The 22,219-nt window shown below is 36.4% G+C and overlaps 1 pseudogene; it reads right to left on the minus strand.

Moving 5' to 3' along the window:
- Positions 1–14,794: 14,794 nt before the first annotated feature.
- On the minus strand, positions 14,795–15,068 carry LOC123603440 (annotated as a pseudogene).
- Between the last annotated feature and the right edge of the window lie 7,151 nt (positions 15,069–22,219).

Raw genomic sequence — 22,219 nt, forward strand, 5'->3', positions numbered from 1 at the left:
ATTGTTAGTAGATTTTTTGAGGTTATTAAAACTATTAAAAATGCAACTAATCAGTTTCAGAGTCTGAAGTACTGGTAAAATTGGTATGATGCCAGAAAAAGCATGCCTCTTCTAAAAGTTCTTTTGGTAAAGCAAGTGAAGGGAGGCATTAAGTTTTTAGTATAGAGTCTCAGCCTTTAGTAGGCAAAATAATTACTGGATGCGTTTATACAAGTTAGAGATTTTGGCTTAATTTCCTCCCTCCTCCCAGAGTTTCAGATTCTCTAGGTCTTGGGTGGTTGCTTGGGACTGTGCATTTTTAAAAACGAAGCATCCTTACATAATCCTAATGCAGGTGGACATGGGACTGCTTTAGTACTATTAAAAGTCAATTTCCTGGCCATTTGGATAAATCTCAGTATCATAGTATTTATTAAAAGAATCCAAATTGAAATTAGTATGTGCTGTATTATACCTTTTTATAAGTTCAAAACAGAGTGGACTTGTACCCCGTTAGAAGACAGAATAGTGATTACAATAGTCCTCGTTGCTGGAGGACTGTGAATAGAAAGGCATGAGGGGACCTTCTGCGTTTTGGGAATATTTTATTTCTTGATAGGTACTGGTAAAATAAGTGTTTTCATTTGTGAGTAGTATGCCTTGTATATGTATGTTACACTTCATTTAAATAGTAGTTAATTGCCTGAGTGCCTGTAGTCTTTCTTTTGAAAGACAAGTCAATATTTCTGAATAGCTGGGCCACCAACTACTGTCTGTGATAAATTGGATTTAATAATAATGCAAACAATAAATTGGAATTTATGTAAATGGATGACTATAAAACTACGCCTCACTTAAAACAATCTGGTATTACAGTGCCACTGGTATTTTTTGTTTTAAGCTGAGTATATTTTAAAGAAATCATATAAAGATTCCATAAATGGGGCCCCTGGGTGGCTCAGTCAGTTAAGTGACTGACTTGAGCTCAGGTCATGATCTCATGGTTTGTGGGTTTGAACTCTGCATTGGGCTCTGTGCTGACAGCTCAGAGCCTGGAGCCTGCTTTGGATTCTGGGTCTCCCTCTGTCTCTGCCTCTCCACAACTTGTGCTCTGTTTCTCTCTCTCTCTTTCAAAAATTAAAATAAACTGTTGTGCCCAGAATTCGTGATCCCCAAAGACCACCAGGGAGCCGAGAGCCTTTATTCGACCTAGCTGGAGCTCAATCCCCTATGTGCACTGACACAAAGGTGAGATACCGAAGAGAGAGCGAGTTTCCAAAGCACAAAGGTTTTATAGGGGTCTAGGGGCAGTTGGTGAGGTAATGGCTGTGGCCTCAGCCGATTGGCTGGGGAAGGGTCGGAGTCCTGTTACGCAGGTCACCGGGCCTGTTTTGATCGGGAAGTTTGAACGGGTGAGCGGGAGGTTACTCAAGGGGAGGAGGCGTGGTCTGAGGTTTCTGCAATTTTCCCGGAAAGGGGGCGTGTTGGGGACACAGTCACTCAAGGTGGAGGACACAGAACAAGATGGAGTCGGCTGGCGTAGGTCCACTCTTTCATAAACATTAAAAAAAAAAAGGATTCCACAACTATTGAAAGTGATGGCCTTGTAAGTGTGTCATTATTTTATTGTTTTTATAGATATTTTTCTTTGTAACATGTGTGATGGTGTGGTTGGTCATTTTGCTTTGATGTGCATGCTGTTATGAATTTCTTTGAAATATTTTCTAGTTTCTTTAACATTTTTTTTTAACGTTTATTTCTTTTTGAGACAGAGAGAGACAGCATGAATGGGGGAAGGTCAGAGAGAGAGGGAGACACAGAATCTGAAACAGGCTCCAGGCTCTGAGCTGTCAGCACAGAGCCTGATGCGGGGCTCAAACTCATGGACTGCGAGATCATGACCTGAGCTGAAGTCCGACGCTTAACCGACTGAGCCACCCAGGCGCCCCTCTAGTTCCTTTTTATCAGAAAAGGAATTAGAAAGTTTTTATAAAGTAAAATAGATTGTTTTCTAATCCTTTTATTTTTTTCCCATTTCCTTTGTACCTTTAACATGAGAATTGTCTTCCTCATCAAAAATCTGTCGAAGATTTTCATCTCTCTAGTCTCTATGATGTCATTTATTTTATTTGTTTACCAATAGACATCACACACAGCTTGATTCTTTTACTTGTTCAGTGGGACATCCTGAAACCCATTCAAGCAGTTTGTTTTTGAACATTTCCACACACTTGTTTCCTTTTAGAGACATGTAGGGAAGGATTGTGGAGATGGCCTGTGGATCCTGTCTTTAGAGCCACATACCAGAGAAGTTTGGAAATGCAAAGCTGGGGAGCAAGCTGCAATGCTCTGCTTAAAAAAAACCATGTAGACTACTAAGAAGTTTGAGTGGAAAGGGAGTGAGAGGTGAGGCACAATGAAGTAGAAGCCAGAGACGGTTGATTAAAAAGGAAAGCATCTCTTAAGTGGGAAAACTGTAGAAGACCAAAATATTCCCCCTGAAGAAGAGAGAATTAATGAGTACATAATAGCTACTTTGAAATATTTTGTGAATGTTGTGTAGAAGATGCAGTAATTTTTTCTGCCACTCAGAAGAAATAATTAGAAACATTGGGTATCAGTTTGAGGTAGAATACTTTTGATCAAATATAAGAAAGTTTTTTCTGGAAATTAGAACCATCCCAGTGTGGGGGTTAGTGCCCCACTGCTGGCAGTAGTAAGACATATTTTAGATTACTAACAGTAAGCAGTGTTGTGGAGGGAGTTACTATTTAGTGAGAGGCTGGACTATATGACCTTTGGTGTCCTTTCCAATTCTTGGATTCTGTGATTTCATGAGGAACAGTAGAGATGTAGTTATAACTTAATTAAAAACAAGGACAGTCACCCCATTCCTACACATTCTCACTCTCTCCAGAAAAAGTTAATCGGTCTAAACCACTTATAAGAGGAATCTGGTTAATCTCTGTAATTTAATGTTGTATGAATAATATTATTCATGGTAGATTATGCAAGATAAAGAGAGAATAAGCAATGACAGGATATATATATATATATATATATATATATATATATATATATATATTTTTTTTATTTTTTTTTTTTATTTTTTTTATTTTTTAATGTCTATTTAGTTTTGAGAGATAGAGACAGAGTGCAAACAGAGTAGGGGAAGAGAGAGAGGGAGACACAAAATCTGAAGCAGGCTCCAGGTTCTGAGCTGTCAGCACAGAGCCCGATATGGGGCTCGAACTCACAAACTGCGAGATCATGACTTGAGCTGAAGTCAGACCCTTAGCTGACTGTGCCACCCAGGCACCCCAGGATAAATATTTTTGATTGAGATATCACAAATGGAGGACAATATACTCAACTCTATTGTAATCATGAATATCTTTTTAAACATTTAATTATAAACATAAATTTTCCCTCAAACACACTATGTACTCATGATGGGCTTCAATAATTATTTTATTTCAATTTAACAAAATTATTAGCACAAGTGACCCAGTGGTATTAAAAGATATTTTAAAGGAGCTATATAAACTAATTTAAGATTCAGATTGTTTGAGATAAAATTTTTTCATAAGAATTCATTGGGGATGGTTATTTTTATGTTATTCTGATCACAAAGCATATATTCATTTTCTTTTGTGTTCGAAATGCTGTATTTGGTGTAGATTTTATTATGCTAGTGGGAATTTTAGTTCTCAATTTGTGTTAAGCAGAGTCTTTACGAAGAGGAAAGCATAAAATATATCTATAATTGTAAAGACAGTCAGTGGCAACTTGTGGAAGATTCTTCCATTAAGAAGGACCAGTGAAACCCAATAGAGGAAGGGTGTATAAATTTCTAAGCAATTCCTTTGATTTGATTTGACAAGGAATAAGTATTTGTAAATAAAGCTTGCAGAAATCAAGAAGGCTTATTATTACGACAGTCTTGCCATTATTCCTTTTCCCACATGACAGTATTTGAGTTATTAAAATAAATACCAGGGGCTAGGGCTAATGCTAGAAATACTGAGAAACAGGTCATAATTGGTTCAAGCCCCTCCTTCTCCCTCTATTGTTTTCTAGGAGTCAAGAGCCCAATGTCCTAAGTACCTAGTGTATAGATAAGCCAGACTTGTGACCCATGTTTTAAACCATTCCCCAATTATCTTTGGGTTTAGTTTCTCAGAAGACTTCTCTCTGAAACTGAGCTGATAAATTAGCTCATGTGAAGATACTAAGATGTTCCAGTCTCCATTTCTGGCCTTGCGATAAAATTCGAAAATAGATTGTCTTGTATTGATTCATATATTTCTAGATTTGCAGAGAGGTCATCTTATTTCAAATATTATTTCATAGATGAATAACTTGAGGATAGGATACTTAAGTCAACCTAAATAATTCTTCTGATTTTCTTTCAAGACATTGTCTGCTGATAATCAAATCTGTTAGTAGTCAGATATGCAAAATGATGCTGTATGTTCACAATAGAGGAAATTGTTTAAAACAAAATCTATTGACTGGAATATGAAGATATAAATATATAGTGATCTACAATACTGACAGAAATTTATATTGTTACAGATGTCTTGAAAGTAATCTGAAATCTATTAAAAGAAAAATATGTATACCTTTGACATAGTAGTCCCCACTTAGAGTGATCTAGCTCATAGAAATGAAAGCTTCAGTATGCAAGGATCTAGTAGCTATTTATTGCAGCATTATTTATAGTGACAAAAATCTAGAGATAAGTGGAATGTCTTTGGTAGGACAATAGTTAAATTCATTAATTCAACAAATATTAAACACTACCTATGAGCCAGAGCTACTTTAGATACTTGGAACATATTAGTGTACAAAACAGTTGAGAGTGCAGCTTACATTATAGGATGGGGGAGAAAAACATAAAAGATCATATCGTGATATGAGTATGTGTATAGTATGATTAAATGAGATGGTAGTGATGTAGGTTGACAATTTAAATAGCATCTTATGATTGCCTATTTGTAAAGGTGACATTTTAGCAAGGAATTGAAAGGAATTATCAGAAAAATAATCCATACGGGTACCTGGGTGGTCCAGTTGGTTGAGCATCCAACTCTTCATTTTGGCTCAGGTCATGATCCCATGGTTTGTGAGATTGAGCCCTGCATTGTGCTCTGCAATGATAGTGCAGACCCTCCTTGGGATTTTCTCTCTCCCTTTCTGTCTCTGTCCCTTTCCTGTTTGCATGTACACTTGCTCTCAAAATAAATAAACAGTAAAAAAAAGAAGAAAAATATTCCAGACAGAGGGATCAAGTTGAGCAAATGCCCCAAGGAAGAAACATCTCTGATATGTTTTGTGTGAGGAAGTGCTCTGAATAAGGAGGAGAAGACCAGGAGATACATCTGGCTTCACAGTAGATGATACCACCCATGAGACTGGGTGGTGTTGCCAGTGGAATGAGAAGATCTGAGAACAGGGTCCTAGACTTGCACCTTGGAGTACTCAAATACTAAGAATTTGGGGAGAAGCAAAGGAGACTGAATAAGAACAACCAGTGAAGTAGAAGGAAAAGCCAAACTGAAGACGGAAAACTTGGGGAAAAAAGTGAAAATCTAACAAGGAGAAGGAATTAATAAATAGGATTAAGTGCTATTGATAGAGTAAGTAGGATGGGGACTGAGAATTGATTATTGATGTAATGATGTGGAGGTCATTGGTAACCTAGATGAGAGCAATTTTAGAAGAGATAAGGGGGCAAAAGTGTGATTAGAATGAATCTGTCTTAGTTAACTTTGGCTGCTATAATGAAATAGTATAAACTGGGTGGCTTAAACAACAGACATTTGTTTCTCATAGTTCCGGAGGCTGGAAGTCTGGGTTCAGGGTGCCAGGAGGCTAGGGTTTTTGATGGATGCCCTGTTTCTGGTTTATAGATAGCTACCTTGCTGTGTCCTCACACAGCAGAAACAGAGCTAGCTAGGTCTCTGGCTTCTTATAAGGGTACTAATCTTATTCACAAGGACTCCACTCTCATGATATAATTACATCCCAAATGTTCCACCTTTAGGTATCATTGCTTTAGGATTAGGGTTTCAACATGAATTTGGGGGGAATACCAATATTCAACCCACTGAATTCCTCCCCTGTACACCATCCCCAGCCAAATATATTTATTCCATCCCAGCAGCTCTCAAGTCTTAACTCACGCCAGCACCAACTCTAAAGTCTAATGTCCCAAGTCACTTAAATATCTAAACCAAATATGAATGAGACTTGACGTATGATTCATCTTGGAGCAAGTTGCTTTCCAGCAGTGAACCAAATATGTTACATGCTTGAAAAGCACAATGGTGGACCACAATGGCAAGACAAGCTCCAGGAGATTTTAAGTTTTGAGAATAATCCTCTTTGACTTGATGCTTTGCCTTGATGCTTTGCCTTCCGGACCCACTGGGGTAGCAGTCATGCTTTTTGGATCCACTACAGTGGAGGTCCTGCCCCAGCAGCTCTGCCAGGCAGGGTCCCTAGGCTTCTGCTGACCAGTTCTTCCTCTACTACTTTGGGTTGGGTCCTGTCCTCATGGCTTTGGGCAGAGGTCATCTGGCCTGTTGAGAGTGAGGTAATGGTCGTGCCTTTTCAAAATGAGGAGGGTCTTGATCTCTGAATTGCCTTCAGGGTCATTCTTCCTTTGTTTTGAAGAATAGTGCCTATGTGCAGCTGAACAGCTCTGTGGTTCTGTCTCATACAGTCCGTGAAGTCTGGTAATTTTCATTTCTTCCCATCTCCTTCCCTTTCAATTAAACATACCAAGAGATCTATATTTACTAACTTGTAGAGATGCTCAGGATATATTATGGATGAAAACATGCATGGTTCAGGTCATTAATGATCCTATTTCAATATAAATAATGAAACAAATGAAAAACCCCACCTGGCATTATGAATATGCTTATATATGTAGATACATATTTACATATGTCTGTGAACAAGAAGAAATGGATGAAAGTTGCCACACTGTTAATGCCAGTCACTTGTTATGAGAAGGGGGGATGATAGAATTAGAACATGGGCAATGTTGGGAAGGGATGTTGTTTGGCTTTGTCCTTAAACATCTTTGTATTTATCATTTTGCTTGCCTCAAAGAGCATGCATTAGAGTTAAAATCTGAACTCCATTTACAGAGGTAAACGAAGGTTAAGCCAAACAGTTTAGTGATTATCACAGATTTGAGAAATTATGATCCAGATCAAGGACTTGAGAACTTTCAATAAAACTGGACACCAACAAAATGATTCTTATAGAACTGTAAGAAAACAAATAGTCTCATATTTGTAAATACTAAACCTGAATTGACACCACAGAAAATGAATACACAGAGTCTTAGGGTTCGCACTTCCTCTGACCAGTTCACCTTGAGACCTCACAAGGAGAAAGCCACCAATACAAACAAAGCCAGGACAGTTGTAGCTCTCTTGTCCATGGACTTTGGAGACTGAACCATCACAAAATTACCCATAGAAAGACTCATTTTTTGAAAGGATTAAAATTGCATATTATTTAAGAATATATTGCCTATCTGTTACTCTTCCTGAGTTCTAATGAGAAAGACATGCTCAAAATTTCAGGATCTGTGATTGAAATACATGTCCAGAACTAAAATAATTTTAGAGAAATGTACCATTTACCTAACTTGGATGGAGACACCCATTTACATGGGTGTACAATGATCAGGATTTAGAACTTGTCAACTTTTTTTAAGTGCCTCTAGGAGACTGACAGGTAACTGAAGAAAATAGAGTGGCAGTGTTTGTCATCTTGGAGCACACATACTCCATTAAGATTTATTTTAACACTTTGAAAGCTAAATCATGCATTATAGACTGGGTAAAATTCTTCTTTTTTTAAAATTTTAATAGGCCCATGTGGTGTTTTTAACAGGGTGCTGTTGACATTTTTGGTGGGCATTTCTTCCTTGTAAAGGAACGTCTTACATCTTGCAAGATGGTTATCATTATGCACCCTCTGCAATTAATTGCACATAGCACTCCACCTCCACCTCCACTCTCCCACCCCTGGATATTACAACAATCACTGTCCTCCACATTTTAGTGTGTCTGCTAGGAAGAGAGCTCCACTCTGGGCTATGAGCCCAACTTTAGGGTTAGGGAATAGTGTTATATTTTTTAGTAATATGTATTGTTTCAGCTCGACCAAACTCAAAATGTTGAACAAGTCATTTAATTTTGTTTTTGCCATTGAGATCTGTGACATTTTGTGACTCACGTCATTAAAACTTTTTTTTAAATGATTGTTTATTTTTGAGAGAGAGAGAGACAGAGCACAAGAGGGGGAGGGACAGAGAGAGAGGGAGACACAGAATCTAAAGCAGGCTCCAGGCTCCAAGCTGTTAGCACAGAGCCTGATGTAAGGCTCAAACCCACAAACTAGGAGATCATGACCTGAGCCTACGTCGGATGCTCAACCACCTGAGCCACCCAGGCACCCCTTGATTCATCTTTGAAAAGAGACTTTACCTCTTTTTTTGGACAAAAGTCCATTAAAAATGTTAGAGTTTATTCCTTTAGCGAAATATTAATTATGTTTATATATTTCTTATACATTTGAAAATGTTCCAATAATTCATTAAAAGTTGATGGGTTGTCCCCTCAATTAGGTACTCAAAAAAACCTTACTGATTAATTTTTTAAAAAGCTAATAAATCACAGAACTGTTTAAGGAAAAGGAAGTGAACTAAATCTATGACCTTTCTGGCACAGGCTTCACTCCCATCAACAGAGTTGTACATTTATGGTTCAATATAAATAATAAATAACAGTGGGTGACAAATCTAGAGGGAGAAAAAAGCAGGAGGTGAGGCATTCTATAGTCTTGCTGTGCATTATCTTCAACACATTTGTTGCATTGTGGTTTTTTGAGGACTAAGCTTCCAGAGTGTTGCTTGCTAATGGATACTAACTAGAAGGTGAGAAATCTCTCTGTCACTTACTATGGTCAGAGAAGGAAAAGATATTTGTTGAATGGTTAGACACACATCCAGTAGTTGACTGACTGCCTAATACACAATTTATTGGAAAGACTTGAACCTCCCCCACTGGACAGAACTTGGTTTCATGCATGTGTTGATACCATTGCTAAACCAAAAAGTAGATGGCAGGAGAGGTATCCTGAGGATAAGGAAAGAGCATACTTTTGCATTCAGCAAAGACCTGGATTTAAATACCAATTATGTTACACATTTACTTTGGGAAAGATAATATTTCCACGGAGGCTTTCTCATATATTTCTCCCTCATAGGACAGTCATTGGAGCTAATGTCTGCAGAATGCTCACTTTTTTTCCAGCCTTTCTTTTCTGTGTCTCTTCTCCTTCCATTTCCTTCCTTTTCCTTCAATTTCCTTCCAAATGTTACATGTTAGATTTCACTGTGATGCGCTGATGTATTCCCATACAAGTAACAAAGTTAACATTGGAACTAAAAATGATTTTCCACATCAGCCACATATTTTTTAGCAATATTAAAATAAATACATGGTGTGTGTCTCAGCTTGTAGCAATATGGAAGTGTACTCCTTTCTTAGGAATAGCTCCCTAGATTAACTTCATTTCTTAGCATTAGTTTCTTCATGTTGTTGTACACAGTGATATAAGAGGTTTCTCTCTTGAGGAGCTTCTGTAGGGATCATAATAGCTTGTGCAGGGCCGTGTATAATAACCATTTACAAATAGTAACTTAATGGATCGAATATAAAAAGAAATAGAGGAAACTCAAAACCTTTTCTTTTTTTGAGCCTGCTATCCAGATGTTCTGCAAGAAAGAATTCTATTGTTTGTACTTTGCCATGGGGTCCATCAGATATCCTAGAACTCTAGTTCAAAGTATATTATTACCTTCCTATTTTTATTACTGGTTTTTGAAGTTTTGGAAATACTTAGCTTTGAGTCCTTTAGTTCATATTAGATCTTGCCAGGCCTGTATTACGCTCTCTAGGGTACCAGATGAATGTCGAATTACCAGAGTATCTAAAAGGCAATGAAATTCTGATAAAGGAAATTTCCAATCTGCTTCTTTCTATAAAGCAGATGATGACATATACATGTACATATGTATTTTGTATATAAATTTTTATACTATATAAAGTTGAGTCAGCTTATTGTCAATAATAATTTTTTTTATAAAGTTATCAAGAGAAAGTCAGTGTTGTTGAAAGATTTAAGTGGCAAAGAGAAAGTATGTAGTACAGGGAGAATGTCCTAGAATATTACTGACTTACGAACATAACGTGTGTGCCAGGAAGCTCCTTTTTATTAAGAAACACTTAGTCCATTTGAAACAGGCATCATATTTTATGTAAAAATATCTGAATATTTTTCTCTAAATTTAGATTGATATTTCATATATTTGAGTTTGATATATATGTGTTTTTGCCCTAAATGATACCATGCATTCTGTCCCTAGTGTCTCTGTATTGATCCAGGATTGGCACGTATAGCATTATGCAGTATTGTATTTTAAACTAGGTGCTGATAAGTAATAGTACTTTCTGCAATTGTATGCCTTTTAAAAATAGAATAAACTGTAATTTTACTTTGGTACTCTTAGCAAATGCATTTTATGTTTTAATTATGAAATATTTGCTGAAATTTAGGGAAACTCTTGATGTTTGGAATCCAGTTGACTTGGAGGGTAGAGGAGAAATTTTAATAATTACAGCAAAGGAGATTTTACCCATTTCTAGCAATAAGTTATGCCTATGATAGCATGCTTGCTGTCCCATATCAGGCTAAGGGTGCCATTCATGAATAAGTCATGCTTTGTTAATGTTTTTTTTTCCCCCATGCAGTACTTGCAAGTTTTATAGAAAGATCAAGTAATGTGCCTTTTTAAAAAATAACATAGAATATGAAAAGGGCAAGTTCCAGTATTAGGTGGTATCTATATCTGTATACCAAGCTTTTTAAGCTCTTTGCCATGCTAGGAAAGCAGGATTCAGTTTGTTTTTATATAACAACTTTATTAAGCTTACTTTTAAATATAACAGCTTTACTTATTTTTAAATTTTTTATTTTAAAAACTAATTAATTTTTAATTTTAATTCTAACTAGACTTTATTCTTTAGAGAAGTTTTAGGTTCACAGAAAAATTGAGGGCAGGGCACAGAGATTCCCATGTATCTCCTGCTTCCACACATGCACCTCTTCTTTCCCCCTTTATCAACATATTCCACAAGAATGGTACGTTTACTACCAATTATGAACCTGTATTGACACATTATAATTACCCAAAGACTGTAGTTTACATTAAGATTCATCCTCAAGTCAGTATATGTAACATTTTTGTAGATTTCAGTGTGCATGTTACAGAGATCTGGTGTTCACCTGTATATGTAAACCTGTATATGTATATTTTTAAAAATTTCAAATAATTTTTTTTTTATTTTTGAGAGAGAGAGAGAGAGAGGGAGAGAGAGACAGAGACAGAGAGAGAGACAGAGACAGAGTGTGAGCTAGGGAGGGACAGAAAGAGAGACACAGAACCTGAAGCAGGCTACAGGCTCTGAACCATCAGCACAGAGCCTCATATGGGGCTCGAATTCACGATCATGACCTGAGCCGAAGTGGGACGCTCAACTAACTGAGACTCCCAGGCAAGCCAAAACCTATATATTTTTAAATTTTCCTGGAATTTTCTTCTTTGTCTGTGGGTTATTTAGAAGTGTGTTGCTTAACTTCCAAATAAGGGATTAGTTCTTATAAATTTCTGTTACTGATTTTTAGCTTAATTATACTATAATTGTAGTAGTTTTCTATGGAAGCTATGGAATAAATTATAGTAAACTTAATGGCTGAAAACATTACAAATTTATTATCTTTCAGTTCAGTAGTTGAGGATTATGAAGTTGTTTCCCTGGGTGAAAATAGATGGATGAATGGATAAAGATAATGTAATATATATATATCATGGACTATTATGCAGCCATAAAAAAGAATGAAATCTTGCCATTTGTAATGACCTGTTTGGAGCTAGGGAGTATAATGCTAAGCAAAGTAAGTGAGTCAAAGACAAATACCATGTGATTTCACTTATATGTGAAATTTAGGAAACAAAACAAATGAGCAAAAGAAAAAGAGAGACAAACCAAGAAACAGACTCTTAGCTGTAGAGAACAAACAGAAGGTAAGAGGGTAGGGGGATGGGTGAAATAGGTGATTGGGAGTAAGGTGGTGGTGAGCCCTGACTGGGTGTTGTTTGGAACTATTGAATAACTTTATTGTATACCTAAAAGTAATATTACACTGTATGTTACCTATACTAGAATTAAAATGAAAACTTAATTAAAAAAATAAAAAAGTCCCCAATCCATTTATATATTGTAATGAAAGATGTTACTTGAAGGAGGGTTTATACACAGTATAGTTTGAAGCATTAAGCATATGACTTTTTGTTTTGTTTTGTTTTGTTTTCTACAACTTGAATATTTATTTAAAAAAATTTTTTTTTAACATTTATTTATTTGTGAGACAGAGAGAGACAGAGCATGAACGGGGAAGGGCAGAGAGAGAGGGAGACACAGAATCGGAAGCAGGCTCCAGGCTCTGAGCCATGAGCCCAGAGCCTGACGCGGGGCTCGAACTCACAGACCGTGAGATCGTGACCTGAGCCGAAGTCGGACGCTCAACCGACTGAGCCACCCAGGCGCCCCAACTTGAATATTTATTGAACAGATACTACTAAAATACCTAAAACACACGGGGTACTTGTGGGTGCATCAGTAAAGATCACATTGTTAAAAAGCCTGCATTTTTACCAGTGCACAGCTGCAACACTGCATAAATGCTACAGGTGCAGAGTACTGTTTTCTTGCTCTATTTACACAGCTGATATACCTATTCTAACAAAGAAGGATGCGGAGGAAAACGCACAAGAAACTCAGGCTAGTAAGGGAGCAAGAAGAGAATGAAGAAGTACAGTGTGTGCCTCACCAGTGTTAATAGTCAGAAGCAGAACAGCACAGAACAAAGCTTGCTCTCTGAGAAGAGCTACAAGACAGTTAAATAAAAATTAAGGTGGGCCTTCAGACTGGCTCATACAACAACAATCCATGAGTAGATGGTATTGTCTGATTATATCTTTCTTTATCCATTTCACTGGGAGCTGGGACAGAAATGTTAATTCTACACCTTCCTTCCTTCCTTATTAAAATTGGTAAAAAAGAGCACTCTACCTTTATTTTTTTTTATTTTATTTTTTATTATATGAAATTTATTGTCAAATTGGTTTCCATACAACACCCAGTGCTCATCCCAAAAGGTGCCCTCCTCAATACCCATCACCCACCCTCTCCTCCCTCCCACCCCCCATCAACCCTCAGTTTGTTCTCAGTTTTTAACAGTCTCTTATGCTTTGGCTCTCTCCCACTCTAACCTCTTTTTTTTTTTTTTTTTTTTTTTCTTTTTTCCTCCCCCTCCCCCATGGGTTCCTGTTAAGTTTCTCAGGATCCACATAAGAGTGAAACCATATGGTATCTGTCTTTCTCTGTATGGCTTATTTCACTTAGCATCACACTCTCCAGTTCCATCCACGTTGCTACAAAAGGCCATATTTCATTTTTTCTCATTGCCACGTAGTATTCCATTGTGTATATAAACCACAATTTCTTTATCCATTCATCAGTTGATGGACATTTAGGCTCTTTCCATAATTTGGCTATTAGAGCACTCTACCTTTAAAAAAATTTATAAAGACATTTTTTCCAACTTAATTTTTGGGGAAAGGTGTAATTTTCATACTCCTACTCAGATGCCAGGTTTTTTTTTTTTTTTTGGATTTTTTTGAAGAGGACATTTATTTTAAAAGTTTGCCCCCCCCCCAAATATCTTTTCAAACAAAAGAACCAAAAGAGACCCCTAACAATGCCTGTAAAAGTATTGTTTTTCTTTCTCTAAGCTAGACAGGTGAGGCTCCCAAAAAGAAGTAAGTAAATAAGAGTTTTGTGGTTGCTCCCGCTCCAGTGACTGTGTGTCCATGAGTGCCAGCCAAGAGATGTAAGTCTCTTACTCTCTCTGGTAGCATTTGTCCAACCTACAACACTGAAGAAGAAAGCCGCACTGAGGACACAAGGAAACAAGTCAATCCAGTCTAGAGAACAACATTCAAGCAGAGTACCAACACCTTCATAGAATATGGAAATAAAAAGTAACTCCATCAGAGCTACCTTGCCAAGAAGCATGTTGAAAGTCGAAAATAACATCGTTCATCAGTGCCTCAGGTCCTGTGGTAGCATCTTGACCACTTACCACAAGGAAACAACGAGTTTCAAACTAGTTCTCCACATTAAAAAAAAAATGGATAAAATATAGAGATATACAGACAACTGATGAACATAAACTACTAGGGTTGTTACATCCAAATTGAAAAAAAAAAATTGGGGACTCTCAGCCTCTGCAAGAAGCAGAGTGAGCTTCAGGAGCTGTGTGAGTGAAAAAGGAGGAGTGGACCTGTTGGTGAGAGCAGAGGGAATCTGAGTTGTGCAAGACATCATCGTCGAGAGCCAGGCCTGAAGGCCCACCCGTAAGGGTTGTAAATGTCGATTCACAGTGTGAAATTATGAGCATTTTCACTTGAGTCAAAATGATTAAAAGCTGGTTGGATGACACCCATTTTTTCCACTGCAAATTCTCTAAAGCAAGGCTCAGAGTCCCATAGTTTCTTCTTATACTTGATGATTTACACAGAAAAAATTCCCATATACGATATCATGATCTCATCAATACCAACACACCGATACAAATGGAGGTGTTATGACTAAAAAGATTAGAGGTGACTGATGCCTGGGGAGTGGAGTTCATTGCTGCCAAGAGGAGCCAGGGAGGCAGCGTCCATCTCTTCATCCTTTTGCGGTTCACCTCCTTTGGGACAGGAAGTCTTTCCACAGGAAGGTTTCCCTCCATTTCCTTGTCTGACCCAGACAGACAGCTCTGGGTAATAAGCCATTCTGAGAGTTGTAACAGTCTTGGCTTTGCACCCTCTGTCTCTTCAGTCCAGGGAGACCAACAGACAAAAGTTTACTCTCTCCTTTCTACACCTGAAACACAAATGTGGATGAAGAAGGGCATCATGCTAGAAAAGACATCTGGGGTGGAGGAGGGAGGTACATGACTTTTCCCATATGTTTCTACACATAAGATTAAAAACACTTACATCTTAATGAAAGAAGATGTTACTTGAAGGATGGCTTATACACAGTGTAGTTTCAAGGATTTAAGCTCATGGCTTATCCAGTTTGCTTCTATACATAAATTTACCGGCACTTATATCTTAATGAAAGGAAATGTTACTGGGAAGATGCATTACACACACTGTTGTTTAAAAAAAAAAATCACGATGACAGTGAAGCTGCATTTTTTTCTGGAGTCTGTGGGGGAGGGGGGAATCCATTTCCTTGATCTTTCTAGCTTTTAGAGGCTGCCCATAATCCTTGGCTCATGGGCCTCTTCCTTCATCTTCAGAGTCAGCAATGTTGTGTGGAGCCTTAATGTTGCTATCTTTCTTCTCCCTCTTCTGTCTTCTTCCACTTTAAAGGAACTTGTAGATAACATTAGGTTCATCTGAAAAATCCAGAATTCCAACTGTATTTTAAGGTCACTAAATTAGCAGTCTTAATTTCACTGGTGACCCTAATTCCTACTTTCCATGTAACTTAGTATATTTACAGGCTTCAGGGATTAGTATACATCTTTATGGGCCCATCATTCTGCCGGCCACATTCAGAAAACGTATGTCATGTGATATCAATTGTTAAAAATTTTTGAGATTTGTTTTATGCCCAGAAATATGGTGGTTCTTGTTGAATGCTACATGTGTACTTGAAAAGAATATGTTTTCTCTTGTCCTGAGATGGAATGTCAATTAGGTCAAGTAGAATATATCCTTAACTGATTTTTCTGTCTACTTATTAATTATCAAGAGAGGAGTGTTGAAATTCCCAACTAAAATTGAGAATTTTCTATTTCTACTTTTAGTTCTATCAGTTTTTGCTTCATATACTTTGAAGCTCCAGCTTTAGGTACATACATGTTTAGGGTTATATTCTCTTGGTGAATTAACTTTTTTTGTTATTATGAAATAGTCTTCTTTATATCTGGTAATAGGTCTTGTTCTGAAAACCACTTTGTCTGAAAATAATATAGCTCCTGTAGCTTTCCTATGATTCATTTCAATTCTATTATCTGTGTCATTATTTTTAAAGTGGATTTCTTGTATGGAGTATATAATTGGTTTTCCTTTTTTAAATATATAGTTTGACAACTCTGCCTTTTAATTTAGGCTTTTAGGCCATTTGTATTTAATAGAATTTTCTATATGCTCACATTGAAATGTATTATCTTACTAATTTTCAAAGTAGACTTATTTTTTTTTAATTTAAATTCAAGTTAAATAACATACAGTGTGGTCTTGGCTTCAGGAGTAGGACCCAGTGATTCATCTCTGACATATGAAACCCAGTGCTCATCCCAAAAAGTGCCCTCCTTAATTCCCATCACGTTTGGGGGATAATGGTATGCGTGTGTAAGTTTATCAATTGTAATAAAGCACTCTGGTATGGGATGTTGATAGTGAGGGTGGTTGGGGCAGAGATGCAGGGGTAGGTAGTTTCTGCTCCATTTTGTTGTGAATGTAAAACTGCTCAAAAAAAGTAAGTCAACTTTGGCAATAAAGTGGAGCTGAAACTACTACCCCTGCATCTCTGTCGCAGCCTCCCTCACTGTCAACATCCCACACCAGAGTTGTGTGTTTATTACAATCGATAAACTTACACACGCATACCATTATCACCCAAATTCCACTGTATATACCAGGGGTCACTCCCAGTGCTACACAGTCTCTGGGTTTTGACAAATGTACAACGACACATATACACTATTACAGTGTAGTCTAGAATAGTTTTACTACCCTAAAAATCCTCTTTTCTCTGTTCATTCACTTTTTCCTCTCTCCCAACCCTTGGTATAACACTGATACCCTCATCATCTCTTTTTATCAGAATGTTAAATAGTTGTAATCATACAGTAAGTAGCCTTTTCACTTAGTAAAATGTACTTATGATTCCTCCATGTCATTTCATGACTTGTTCACTCTTTTTTTTTTTTTTTTTTTTTTTTTTTTTTACTGCTGAGTAAGATTCTTTTGGATATGCCACAGTTTACTTATCTGTTCATCTACTGAAGGCCATCGTTATTGCTTCCAAGTTTCGGCCGTTATGAATAAAGCTACTATAAGCATCAGTATGCAGGTTTTTGTGTGGTCATGTTTTTAGCTCTTTTGGCTAAAAACCAAGATACATGATGGTTGGATCATATGGTGAGAGTATGTTTAGTTTTGTAAGAACTGCCAAACTATCTTCCAAAGGGACTATGCAATTTTGCATTTTCACCAGCAGTGAATGAGAATTCTTGTTACTCCAGAGCATGGCTGGCGTTTGGTGTTGTCGGTGTTCTGGATTTTGGCCTTTCTAATAGATGTGCACTGATATCTTGTTGTTTCAGTTTGTATTTCTCTGATGACATATAATGTGGAGCATCTTTTCATATGTTTATTATTTATATATCTTCCTTGGTAAGGTGTCTGTTCAGGTCTAGAATCTATTTCTCGTTGAGTTAAAAAATGTTTTTTTTTTAACATTTATTATTGAGAGACAGACAGACAGCATGAGCAGGGGAGGGGCAGAGAGAGGGGGAGACACAGAATCTGAAGCAGGCTCCTGGCTCTGAGCTGTCAGCACAGAGCCCGACATGGAGCTTGAACTCACAAACGACGAGGTCATGACCTGAGAGGAAGTCAAACGCTTTACCGACTGAGCCACCCAGGCACCCCACTTGTTGTTGAGTTTTAAGAGTTCTTCCTATATTTTGGATAACAGTCCTTCATCAGGCATGTCTTTTGCAAATATTTTCTCCCAGTTTGTAACCTGTCTTCCTGTTCTCTTGGCAGTGTCTTTTGCGGAGCCAAAGTTTTTAAATTTAATGAAGTCCAGCTTATTATTTCCTCCATGGGTTGTGCCTTTAATGTTATATTTAATGTCATTGCCATGTATTTAAAAAATCATTAGGTTTTCTGCTGTTTTCCTCAGTAGTTTTATAGTTTTGTGTTTGCATTTAGGTCTATGATCCATTTTGACTCAATTTTTGTGGAAGGTGTAGGGGCTATTTTTAATATATTCTTCTATGTTTTCTTTTTTCTACACTCTTTTAACTCAATATTATTATTTAATTTTATCTATATTATTGGTTTATAAACTATATGTCTCTGTTTCATCTTAGTGGTTATTCTAGGGTTTAAAAAATAAATCTTTAATGTATCATGGAGTGCCCTCAAATAATATTATACCTCTTTTCAGTGAAAGAATGTTATAATAAGATATCTTCATTTGTTCTTCTTTCCTTTGTGCAATTTTTTCATATATTTTGGTTTGATGTGTTTTATAAACTTTGTGATAAGTTATTTTTTTCTCTAAAGAGTTAATATTTTTAAGGAGATTAAAAAGGCAAGAAAAATAGTTTTTATATGTGCCTATATAGTCACAGATCTGGTGCTCTTTATTCCTCTGTAATTCCGTATTTTCATCAAGTATCCCTTTCCTTCTTTCTGAAGAGCTTCCTTCAAGCATTCTTGCAGCCCAAATCTAATGGCAATTGATTCTCTCAACTTTTGTTTGTTTGAAAGTCTTCATTAATTTCTCTTCATTTTGGAAGATAGTGTCACTGGGTATAGAATTCTAGTTTTCTTTCAGTATTTTAAATATGTTACTCTCTTTTCTTCTGGCTTGGAGAGTTTCTAATGAGAAATAGGCTTAATTATTGTTTTTGTTCCTCTGTTGGTCATGTTCTTTCCCCCACCCCCCAAATGCTTTTAAAATCATCTCTTTATCACAGGTTTTTAGAAATTAGATTATGGTGTGCCTTGTTATATATTTCTTTCTGTTTGTTATTTTGGGCTACACTGACACTCTTTGACTTGCTTTTATAATTTTTATTAAATTTAGAAAATGTGTGGCCACTGTTTCTTTAAATCTTTTCTGTCTTTTCCCTTCTTTGTGAGACTGTGATTACAAATTATTTGCCATTGTCCCACAAGTCTTGAGCTCAGTATTTCTTTGCTATCTTTTCCTTTGTGTGCTTTATATGTAATAGTTTTTCTTGCTATGTCTTCAAGTTCACAGATCTTTTCTTCTGCAGTCTATAATATGTTAATCTCATCTGGTATAGTTTTTATATTGGACACTTCATTTATTTTTCTTTTGTTTAATTTTGATAGTATGTTTTATGTCTCCTCATTATGCTCATGTTTTCCTCTATATTCTTTGTTTTCTTTTTTTAAAGTGTGGTTGACATACAATAGCATATTAATTTCAGGTATACAACATTTATATGCATTATGAAATGACCACCACCATATATATAACTTCCATGTGTCACCATATAATGTTTTACATATTATTAACCATATTCCCAATACTGTATATTGTATCCCTGGCTTATTTATTTTATAACTGGAAATTTGTACCTTTAATATCCTTCTCCTTTTTCACCCATTTCATCCCTTCCCTCCCTCTGGCAACCACCAGATTGTTCACTGTATTTATGAGTCTATTTCTGTTTAATTTCATTTATTCCTTTGTTTTGTTTTCAGATTCTACCTATAAATAAAATCATATGGTATTTGTCTTTCTCTGCCCGACTTATTTCACTTAGCATAATATACTCTAGAGCCATCCATATTGTTGCAAATGGCAAGATTTCATTCTTTTTTAATGGATGAGTAATGTTCCATTGTATACATATGTGTAACCACACCTTTTTTATCCATTTATGTATCAGTAGACACTTAAGTTGCTTCCATATTTTGGCTTTTGTAAATAATGCTTCAATAAACATAGAGGTGCTTCTATCTTTTTAATTAGTATCATTTTTTAAAATTGTTTTCAATTACATCCACATTAGCATATAGTGCGACAATGATTTCAGGAGTAGATAGCTTAATTCCCCTTACCCATTTAGCCTATCCCCCCTCCCACAACCCCTCCAGTAACCCTCTGTTTGTTCTTCATATTTAAGTCTCTTCTGTTCCCCCCTCCCTGTTTTTATATTATTTTTGCTTCCCTTATGTTCATCTGTTTTGTATCTTAAAGCCCTCATATGAGTGAAGTGATATGATATTTGTCTTTCTCTGCCTGACTGATTTTGCCTAGCATAATACCCTCTAGTTCTGTCCATGTAGTTGCAAATGGTTAATTAGTATTTGTATACTTCGGATAAATACCCAGCAGTGGAATTGTTGGATCCCATGGTAGTTCTGTTTTTTAACTTTTAAAGGATCTTCCAGTAGTGCCTGGGTGGCTCATTTTGTTAAGTATCCAACTTTGGCTCAGGTCATTTAACAGTTAGTAAGTTTGAGTACTGCAATTGGGCTCTCTGCTGTCAGCACAGAGCCTGCTTTGGATTTTCTCTCTCTCTTTCTCTTTGAAAATAAATAAATAAACTTAACAAAAGGAGGGGGGGGGGGACATCCATACTGTTTTCCGTCGTGGTTGAACCAGTTTACATTCCCACCAATAGTGCACAAGTGTTTCATTTTTTCCAAATCTTCAGCAACACTTGTTTTTTTCTTACTTTTTTTTTTAAATACTAGCCATTCTGACAGGTATGAGATAATATCTAATTGTGTTTTGATGTGCTTTTAAAGACAAATACCATTTTAATTTTCCTGTTGATTAGTAATGTTGAGCATCTTTTTGGATTTCTGTTAGCCATATCTATGTATTCTTCTTCGGAGAAAGGTCTTTTCAGATCCTCTGCCTATTTTTTAATTGGTTTGTTTGTTTTTTGATAATGAGTTGTGTGAGTACTTTATGTGTTTTGGAATATTAACCCCTTATCAGTTACATCATTTGCAAATATCTTCTCTCATTTAGTAGGTTGCCCTTTTCATTTTGCTGATGGTTTCCTTCACTGTGCAAAAGCTTTTTTGTTTGATATAGCCCCATTTGTTTATTTCTCTATATTCTTCAGCACTTGAGGATACTTATAAAGCTATTTTAATATCTTTGTTAATTTTATTATCTTTTTCATTTCTGGATCTTATTGTACTGATTTTTCTCCTGGTTCTGAGTCATATTTTCTAGCCACTGTATATAACTGATAATTTTGATTTGGTGCCAGACAGTCACCCTCCTCTTTTCTTATGGTTTTTTTTTTTTTTTTTTGCTACATTCTTCTTAGTGTTGGATTAAAAAAATGTCATGCAGTTAAATTTTGGGGGATTAGTTTGATTCATTTGAAGTTTGCTTTTATGCTTTGTTAGTGAGGATCTAGGACATCGTTTAGTGTAGGGCTAATTGAGTTATATTTCTAGGAGATATACTTCTGAGGATTTTAATTCATTTCACTAAGAATTAGGAGGCCTTTTCACTCTGACTGATGGGAACACAAACTTTGCGCAGCTCTGTGCAATCTCTGAGAATTATCTATTCTATTATCTGGGGTTGAGGTGGGGTGGAGATTGGGCCCTATTACTCTATCATGGTCAGGAGTAGAGGTCATATAGGATATTTTTGAATTCTGAATTCATTTTCTTCAATGGGTATAATGCTATTGAGATTTTTTATTTGTTTTGTCAGTTTATGTAAGTTTTTTCAAAGAATCAGTTCATTTCCTCTAAGTGATCACATTTATTTGCATATGATTGTTCATAATATCTCATTATTCTTTAATCTCACTAGGATCTGTAATACCTCATCTTTAATTCCAAGTATTGATGAATGTGGGGCCCAGAATGCCTAGAGAATTTTTAGTTCTCCTCCTCCGTCATGGTCTCAGACTTCTGCAGGTCCTGTACACCTGTGCCTCAGTGAGGTGGGTCTCACTCATCTCTTCTGCTTTTCTCTTAATATTCCTCATGAACAAATTTCTTCAGTTTTATTAAGAAATAATTGACATACCTGACAGTATAAGTTCAAGGCATAAAGTATGATGGTGTAATTTACATATGTTGCTAAACAGTTACCCCAATAGGTTCAGCTAACATCCATCATCTCATATGGATAAAATGAAGAGCGAGAAAAAAAGGAACAAGAAAACAATTTTTTCTCTTGCATTGAGAACTCTTAGCATTTACTCGCAGCAACTTGCCAGTATATCATGCAGCAGTGTTAGCTACAGTCATCATGTTGTAGGTTACATC

Source organism: Leopardus geoffroyi, chromosome A1 (genome assembly GCF_018350155.1).
Source record: "Leopardus geoffroyi isolate Oge1 chromosome A1, O.geoffroyi_Oge1_pat1.0, whole genome shotgun sequence".
NCBI lineage: Eukaryota > Metazoa > Chordata > Mammalia > Carnivora > Felidae > Leopardus > Leopardus geoffroyi.